The sequence below is a fragment of the Triticum urartu genome, chromosome 7A, assembly GCF_056163025.1.
Source record: "Triticum urartu cultivar PI428250 chromosome 7A, HENAU_Tu73, whole genome shotgun sequence".
Lineage (NCBI taxonomy): Eukaryota > Viridiplantae > Streptophyta > Magnoliopsida > Poales > Poaceae > Triticum > Triticum urartu.
This window is the reverse complement of record NC_141879.1, coordinates 728,814,222-728,820,790: the sequence shown is the minus strand read 5'-3', so window position 1 is coordinate 728,820,790 and position 6,569 is coordinate 728,814,222.

Below are 6,569 nucleotides of genomic sequence, written 5' to 3'. Positions count from 1 at the left end.
TATATTCTCTTTTTTCATAATTATTATTACCATTATCGTGGAACATTAATTTAATTATTGGCAAATATATATAGATAAAAAATTATTATTCACATTATATAAGTACCAGCACATTGGATATTCTCCGCAGCCAAGCAATGGGATTTTGATTCCAATACATTAAGGACCAACATATATAAGTGTTGTAGAAGTTTGTTTTATCTGTTGTAGTCTTGCAACGCTCCCTTTTACCAACAGCAATATAAGCGTTGCATTATGCGTTAGCAACACTAGATAAGGCTACGCATCCCAAACCGTTGGTAAAGATACTAACAACGCATATATGGACTTTTAGATACGAAAAAATGTGTTGCTATAGAGGGGGTCAGGTTGTAGTGTACATGGTCTTAATTTACCGCCCGTTGAAGAAACATATAATCTTAATCCATTACCTATTGAAGAAACTCATTGTCTTGATAACCCGACACAGGTAGTAAAGGTAAATTCTCTCTATAGATATGATAAAGCTGTAATCTCATTTACTAAAATTGCTAGCCCACGCTTAGATGAATTTGATAAATTTATGGCTAAGCAAGAAGACTTTAATGCTTATTTTGGTGGACAATTGAAAAACAATTCAAATATGGTTGAACACTTGGGTGATTATATGGCTAATGTTAAAGGTGAACTTAAACTTATTAGTAAACATGCTTCTATGGTTACCACTCAAGTAGAACATCGTACTTAAAGCTCAAAATGATTTGCTCAATGAATTGAATAGTAAAGATAATGATAATGTTGTTAGAGTGGCTACTAGAACTGGTAGAATGACTCAGGAACCTTTGTATCCTGAAGGCCACCCTAAGAGAATTGAGCAAGATTCTCAGAGAAATAATATAGATGTACCTAGTTCTTCTAAAAAGAAGAAAAAGAAAAATGATAGGACTTTGCATGCTTCTAGTGATCCTATTGTTGAAACACCTGAGAATCCAAATGATATTTCTATTTCTGATGCTGAAACACAATCTAGTAATGAACCTAAAACTAGTGATAATGTTCATAATGATGGTCAACCTAGTAATGATAATGACATAGAAATTGAACCTGCTGTTGATCTTGATAACCCACAATCAAAGAATCAATGTTATGATAAAAAAGATTTTGTTGCTAGGAAACATGGTAAAGAAAGAGAGCCTTGGGTTCAGAAACCCATGCCTTTTCCTCCCAAACCATCCAAGAAAAAGGATGATGAGGATTTTGAGCGCTTTGCTGAAATGATTAGACCTATCTTTTTGCGTATGCGATTAACTGATATGCTCAAAACCAATCCTTATGCTAAGTACATGAAAGATATTATTACAAATAAAAGAAAGATACCGGAAGCTGAAATTTCCACCATGCTTGCTAATTATACTTTTAAGGGTGGAATAACAAAGAAACTTGGAGATCCAGGAGTACCCACTATACCATGCTCCATTAAAAGAAACTATGTTAAAACTGTTTTATGTGATCTTGGAGCCGGTGTTAGTGTTATGCCTCTCTCTTTATATCGTAGACTTGATTTGAATAAGTCGACACCTACTGAAATATCTTTGCAAATGGCTGATAAATCAACTGCTATACCTGTCGGTATTTGTGAGGATGTGCCTGTTGTAGTTGCAAACGTTACTATTTTAACGGACTTTGTTATTCTTGATATTCCCGAGGATGATAGTATGTCTATTATTCTTGGAAGACCCTTTTTGAACACTGCAGGGGCTGTTATTGATTGCAATAATGGCAATGTCACTTTTCATGTTAATGATAATGAGCATACGGTACACTTTTCGAGGAAACAACCTCAAGTTCATAGTATCAACTCCATTGGAAAAATTCAATCGATTATATTTGGAGGTTTTGAATTTCCTCTTCCTACTGTCAAGAAGAAATATGATATTCTTATTATTGGGGATGTGCATATCCCCGTTGAGGTAACATAGTGTTATTAGAAATTTCTCCGGTTCCATGTTATTCGGAATGAGTTCGTTAACAAGACTTGATCAACCTTGTTAGTGGATTCCTTTTGATGATCATGAGATGGATGAAACTAGAAGGCACAACCTGCTGTATCCTCCTTTTACTTTCTGTTATTTATATTAAATAAAATAAAAACAAATATTTTTCTGTCTTTTATCTGATTATCCGTGCAATATAAAAATACCTCGAAAATAAAAGTTCTCCAAATTCCCTGAAATTTAAATATGATTTTTTCTAGAATATTTGAGAATATTTGGCACTGAGAACACAGCAGGGGGGTCAACCACCTGCCCACGAGGGTGGAGGGCGCGCCCTACCCCCCTGGGCACGCCCCCTGCCTCGTGGGCCCACAGTGGCCCTCCTCCACTTATTTCTGCACCCACACACTTCATCTTCCTCCCACAAACACGAATAACCAGCTCAAACCCGAGTCCAAGCTTGTTTTGCTGCCATTTTCGATCTCATTGCTCAAAGCACCTCTCACAAAACTGCTTAGGGAGATTATTCCTTGGTATGTGACTCCTCCATTGGTCCAATTAGTTTTTGTTCTAGTTCTTTATTCATTGCAAATTTGTGTTGCTTAGGTGACCCTGTTATTGAGCTTGCATGTCAAATTTATATGGTCAAAAGTAGGTTTGATGCATGATATAGGCCCTAGGCACTTGTATGAGTAGTTGCTATCAATATTATTGAGTTTGATTTACTTTTATTTTGAAGTTACTAAAAATTTCAGAATTTTTCAAAAAATGATGAGGAGACTTTTGAGGGTCTCATCGAGCCGAAGCTCGAAGGAAAAGGCACCGAAGCCTAAGTATAATCTACCTCGCACCGCGGAGGTTCGGGTGTGTGAATGGCCTTCTAAGGAGTTCTTGAGAGCAGCCGAGATTTATGAAGATTTTCATGAATTGGCTCATAATGCAGGCCTCACCGCTTTCCTCCACGACCAGTGCGATCAGTATCTCTTAGTCACAAATACCTTTGTGCAAAACTTTCATTTTCATTCTAGGAACTCACCACCTACGGTGGAGTTTCATTTATGTGATGAGCATAAGGAGATGTCATTTATGATTTTTGTCGGATTTGTTTAGTCCCTTTTGAGGGAAAGACAGAAGAACCACATCGTGATGATGTGGAGGGGTTTATTGATACTATCACTGTAGGGGAAACAAGGAAGGTTTTCGATGCACGGATCACTAGCATACATTTTCCTGTTTTACGTTACTTTGCATTATTTGCTAGTCGTTGCTTAATTGGTCGCGGAAACTATGGAAACCTTAGTATCCCTTATATTATTATTTTGCTCCAAGGTTTATACAGTGATAACACTTTTAGTATGGATGGCATTATTGCTAAACGGTTAAGTCTGAACTGTACAAAGGGCCCCATCTTTGGAAGCATCTATGCTTCACGCCTAGCTGCACATTTAAACATACCTATTAGGCATTCTGAGAAGGAAGAAAAAGTGCTGCGTCATGTTTATCTAGATTATAAAAGTATGGTGGCACATGATTTTATTGTTAAGAATAGGGAAGGAGAACTTAAATATCAATTGTTCTTTAACAAACATCATCCTGAGACTATTACCCTGCCAGCTCCTTCTTTGTTTGATTTGTCTGTAGGAACGTACCTTGTTCCGTTGAAGGCTATTCACGCCTACCGGAACCCTGCACCAGCTGAGGAGCCAGAGCCGGAACCACAAATTGATCCTTCACCACAGTCTAATTACCAGTAGGATCCGGAGATGATTGTCAGCCAGTGGTAATCGGAGTCTTCCTCTTCTTCCTCTTAGTACGACCCCAACTATTATTATGGATATCCGCCAGGCCAGCCGTGGCCATAGACCAACTTAGGCCAAAAGCATAAGCTTGGGGGAGTACGTATTTCCCACCGACATTACATTTATGATTCACACACTCATTGCTAGATGTCGGTGCTCATACTTTTTCATTGTATCATCCGTGCTAGTTTATTTTCCTTTTTATGCTTTCTTCTTGTGTGTTTAATAAACCTTAAGAAAAACCAAAAAAATTAGTTGTAGCTTTTAATTAGTTTACTTTCCATGCTTGTAGTAGTAATTAAAAAGAAAACCCAAAAAGATTTCATGTTCTTCTTTTGCTTGTTGGGAGCTTTCTCGTGTAAATAGTTTTATTTCTTTTCTTTTCTTTGGGGGTTGATAGGAGAAGACCATAATTAAATTGTTGAAGTGGCTCTTATATGCATTATTGTTTATCTGACAAAAGGGCCCATATTGCGTTGTCTTCTCCTGTTTATTGAATGTTTGCAGATTCCAGCTTAGTCCAATGCATGTGCACTATTATTATTATTCACATCATTCGATCGTGCAAGTGAAAGGCAATTATGATGATATATGATGGACTGGCTGAGATGAGAAAAGCTGGTATGAACTCGACCTCTTTTGTTTTTGTAAATATGATTAGTTCATCGTTCCTGATTCACCCTATTATGAATAAACATGTTTGCAATGATAACTAGAGATCATAGTTTCTTATGCCATGCTTGATTAGCTATGAGTTATAATGGTTTACCTTGCGTGCCAACATGCTATTAAAATGGTTGTGATGTGGTATGATAGGGTGGTATCCTCCTCTAAATGATTTAAGTGACCTGACTTGGCACATGTTCACCCATGTAGTTGAAACAAAATCAACATAGCCTTCACGATAGTTATGTTCATGGTGGATTATATCCTACTCATGCTTGCATTCGGTGTTGATTAATTTTAATGCATGTTCATGACTGTTGTCGCTCTCTAGCTAGTCGCTTCCCAGTCTTTTGCTAGCCTTCACCTGTACTAAGTGGGAATACTGCTTGTGCACCCAAACTCCTTAAACCCCAAAGTTATTCCACATGAGTCCACTATACCTACCTATATACGGTATCTACCTACCGTTCCAAGTAAATTTGTATGTGCCAAACTCTAAACCTTCAAATAAATATCCTGTTTTGTATGCTCAAATAGCTCATGTATCAACTAGGGTTGTCCGTATCTTCCATGTTAGGCGGGTTATTCTCAAGAGGAGTGGACTCTACTCCTCACTCACGAGATAAATGGCTGGTCACCGGGATGCCCAGTCCCATGCTTTATTCAACCTAAATCAAAATAATTGCAAACAAAACTCCCCCTGGGACTCTTGTTAGTTGGAGGCACCCGTTGTTTCGAGCAAGCCATGGATTGATGCTTGTTGGTGGAAGGGGGAGTACAAACTTTACCATTCTGTTTGGGAACCGCCTATAATGTGTGTAGCATGGAATATAACGCCATCTCTTGGTTGCTATGTTGACAATGAAAGTATACCACTCAAAATATTATTCACCTCTGTTTCAAAACCGAGCTCTGGCTCCTCTACAAATCCCTGCTTCCCTCTGCGAAGGGCCTATCTATTCAATCTTATGCTGAGTCATGATCCTCTTATTAAAAAGTACCTGTTGGAGAGCACCGCTGTCATTTGCATTCATTACTGTTAGTTTACATTGAGTATGACTTGACTGGATCTCTTTTACCATGAATTACAATGTCTAGTCAGTCCTTGGTCTTTAAAGGTGCTCTGCATTTATGTTTTGCAGTCTCAGAAAGGGCTAGCGAGATACCATCTTGTTATATCATATTATGATTGTTTTGAGAAAGTGTTGTCATCCGAGATTTATTATTATGGCTCGCTAGTTGATTATGCTATTGATATGAGTAAACTTGAGAACTATGCGTTATTGCAAATGTGGTTAGTTATAATCTTTGCTGAAAACTTGAATGCTGGCTTTACATATTTACAACAACAAGAGCAAACAGAGTTTGTAAAAGTTTTTCTTTATCACTTTCAGTTTATCAACCGAATTGCTTGAGGACAAGCAAAGGTTTAAGCTTGGGGGAGTTGATACGTTTCCAACGTATCTACTTTTCCAAACACTTTTGCTCTTGTTTTGGACTCTAACTTGCATGACTTGAATGGAACTAACCAGGACTGACGCTGTTTTCAGCAGAATTACCATGGTGTTATTTATGTGCAGGAGCAAACGTTCTCGGAATGACCTGAAACTTCATGGAGCTACTTTTCAGAAAATAAGAAAGATAGCTGCCAAAGATGAAGGCCAGGGGGCCCACCATCTCTCCACGAGGGTGGGGGGCACGCCTGCCCCCCTAGGGCGCGCCCCCTGTTGACTCTCCGACTCCAACTCAAACTCCATATATTAAGTTTCAGGGAGAAAAAAACAAGGAGAAGAAATCATCACGTTTTACGATACGGAGCCGCAACCAAGCCCTAAAACCTCTCAGGAGGCTGATCTGGAGTCTGTTCGGGGCTCCGAAGAGGGGAATCCGTCGCCATCGTCATCATCAACCATCCTCCATCACCAATTTCATGATGCTCACCGCCGTGCGTGAGTAATTCCATCGTAGGCTTGCTGGATGGTGATGGGTTGGATGGGATCTATCATGTAATCGAGTTAGTTTTGTTAGGGTTTGATCCCTAGTATCCACTATGTTCTGAGATTGATATTGCTATGACTTTGCTATGCTTAATGCTTGTCACTATGGCCCTAGTCACTAGTAGAAAAAGGGG